Source organism: Belonocnema kinseyi, chromosome 9 (assembly GCF_010883055.1).
Source record: "Belonocnema kinseyi isolate 2016_QV_RU_SX_M_011 chromosome 9, B_treatae_v1, whole genome shotgun sequence".
Lineage (NCBI taxonomy): Eukaryota > Metazoa > Arthropoda > Insecta > Hymenoptera > Cynipidae > Belonocnema > Belonocnema kinseyi.
In genome coordinates, this window is record NC_046665.1 from 113,113,669 (window position 1) to 113,116,927 (window position 3,259).

Genomic DNA, 3,259 nt, shown 5'->3' on the forward strand with positions numbered 1-3,259 from the left:
GCAAATAGATAAATTTTCAACTAAAATGTTTGAGAATTAAATTTTTTATTACAAATTATATTATTACACCAAAAATCTAAAAGAAGAATTTAAAAAAACAACGAATTAAAAAAGTAGCTTAACAAGAAAATATTCTAATTAAAGCAAATAAGTTTTCAACTAAAATGAAAAATAGATTATCTCTTAATTAAAAATTCTATTTTTACGCAAAAAAACGACGATTTTTTAACATAATACTTAAATTTCGGACAAAGAAAAATACTTTTGAACACTATTATTAAATTTTCAACAAAATAATTGAATATGCAAATAAAAAAATTAATTTATACTGAAAAATAAGAATTTTCAACAAATTAAAGGAATTTTCAACCAAAAATATAAGAATAATAATTTTTTACTCAAAAAGAGACATTTTGTAACAAAATCGTTCAATTTATAGCCAAAAAAGATTACTTTCGAACAAAATTGTAACGCTTTCAAAAAAATATATCGAATTTTAACTAAATAGTTAAATTTTGTATGCAAAATCCTGTTAAAAATAAATAGTCCGACAATGAAATTTGTACCACAACGAACAAATAAAAACAAAAAAAGAAACACCTATTGTAATCTAAAAAAATATATAAGATTTTTAATTTGGATTTTAATATAATTTAAATTTCTTAAATTTTTAGTTAAATTTTTGACCAAGAATATTAATTTTTTTGTGAAAATAGGAATTTTTTAAAATTAATGAGCCTTTATTGAAGTCAATAAATCTTGAGTAGTTGCATCTTCAAGGAAGTTTTTGAATGTTCAACTAAAAACATGAATGTTTAGAAAAGACGTATAATTTTTTACAAAAAAAAGAAGCAAAGAAATTTTACCAAAATAGTTAAATTTGCAAACACAGAAAAGAACTTTTAAATGAAAAAGATAAAGTTTTAACCAAAGAGATACATTTCCGATTAAAATGATTAATAATTAAATTTTTTGTTACAAATTATATGTGTACACCGAAAAACAATGATTTTTCAACAACATAGTTAAATTTACTAACAAAAAAGATAATTTTTCAATAAAATTGATATTCTTCAACAAAATGGACAGAATTTTCACGAAATAGTTAAATTTTCAATCAAGAAAATTAATCCTCTAATAAAAAATACGAATTTTTATTAAATTATTAAATTTGCAACGAAGCAGATAAATCTTCAACGAAGTAGTTAAATTTTTTACGAAGTAATACATTTTCAACCAAAAATATAAATGTTTAACCGAGAAGGATTATTTTTACTAAAAAAACAACGAAATTTTAACAATACTGTTTAATTTGAAAACACAGAAAAGAATTTTTACACAAAAATTTTAATTTTTAACTGAAATGAGAAATAGTTAAATTTGGAGTTAACAACAGTAGTTTTACTCATAATACAACTATTTTTCTACAAAATAATTAAATTTCCAAACATAACAGTTTTTTTTTAAATTGTTAAATTAAAAAATATATAATTTAATTGTCACCAAGAAAATAAATTTATACTGGAAAATACAAATTTTCAACAAACTACAGAAATTTTTAACAAAGTTGGTGCATTTTCAATAAATAACATAAATATTAAGCCAAGAAGAACAACTTTTTCCCAAAAAAGCGAAATTTGAACGAAATAATGAACTATTTCACCAGAGAGAATAATAATTTTGGACTAAAAAAAAACAATTTTAAAGTAGGAGATAAATTTTTAACTAAAATTATGAATTGTTAAATTTTTCGTTAAAAATTATATTTTTACACCAAAAGGCAACGATTATCCTAAAAATTCGTTAAACTTTCAGCCAAAAGAGATTGCTTTTAAACAAAATTGTAAATCTTTCAACACAATAGATAGAATTTTAACCAGAGAGTTAAATTTGTAACCAGGAAGATTAATTTTCTACCGGAAAATACCATTTTTAATCAAATAATAAATTTTCAGAAGAAGTAGTTGAATCTTCGATAAAGTCCTGAATTTTTAATAAAAAATGTGAATTTTTAATCAAGAAGGAAAATTTTATAACAAATTTAAAACCCAAATAAAACACGATTTTTCAACAAAATAGTTAAATTTTTAACCATATTAGTTTTTAAAAACAACATTGTTAAATTAAAAAAAAAATTGAATTTACCACTGAAAAGATAAATTTATACTGAAAAATACGAATTTCAACAAAATAATTAGCTATTTAACCATAGAGAAAAATAATTTTCAACTTAATGAGATACATTTTTAAACAGAGATAAATTTTTAACTAAAATGATGAGTAATTAAATTTTTCGTTAAAAATTTTATTTTTACATCAAAAGACTAAGTTTTTTCAACGAAATAGTTAAATTTTCAAACAAAAAATATTACTTTTGTACAAGATTGTTCAATATTCAACAAAATAAATAGATTTTTAATCAAATAGTTGGATATGCAACCAAGAGGATTAATTATCCACCGAGAAAAAGACAAATTTTCATTTCATTAATTAATTGTCAATGAAGTACTTAAATCTCGAACGAAGTTAAAGAATTTTCGACCAAAACATGAATTTTTAAGCAAGAAGAAGAATTTTTCATAAAAAAGACGAAATTTCCAAAATTTATTGAACTATTCAACTGTAAAGGACTTTCAACAAAAGAAGATAAATTCCCTAACAAAAAGATAAATTTTCAACTTAAATGATGAATAGATAGATTTTTAGTTAAAAATTCTACTTTTGCAACAAGAATTAATGATTTTTTAACAAAAGAGTCAAATTTCCAACCAAAGAAGATTAATTCTAAACAAAATTGTTAAATTTTTAACAAAATAGATAGAATTTTAACCAACTAGTTAAATTTTTAACCAAGAAGATTAAATTTCTACTGAAAAAATAAGAATTTTCATCAATTTAATAAATTTTCAATGAAGTAGATAAATCTTGAATAAGGTAGTTTAATTTTCAACCAAAAACATGAATGCTTAACCAAGAAGGATCATTTTTATCATGTAAAAAACAAAGAATTTTGATCAAAATATTTCAATTTGTAACCACAGAGAAGAAATTTTAACTAAAAAAGATAAATATTTGTAAATGACGAAAAAAATTACAGCTTCATCCAATCACCAACACGGAAAAATTGGGCTTCGAGAATTTATTAAAAATGGCGCCATGCGCTTTCTAATAATTTGAAATTGTTTCGAGTTATTTCGAGATGATTCGAGAATTAATCGAAAATGGCGCCATGCGCCTTTCAATAATTAGATTTAAAATT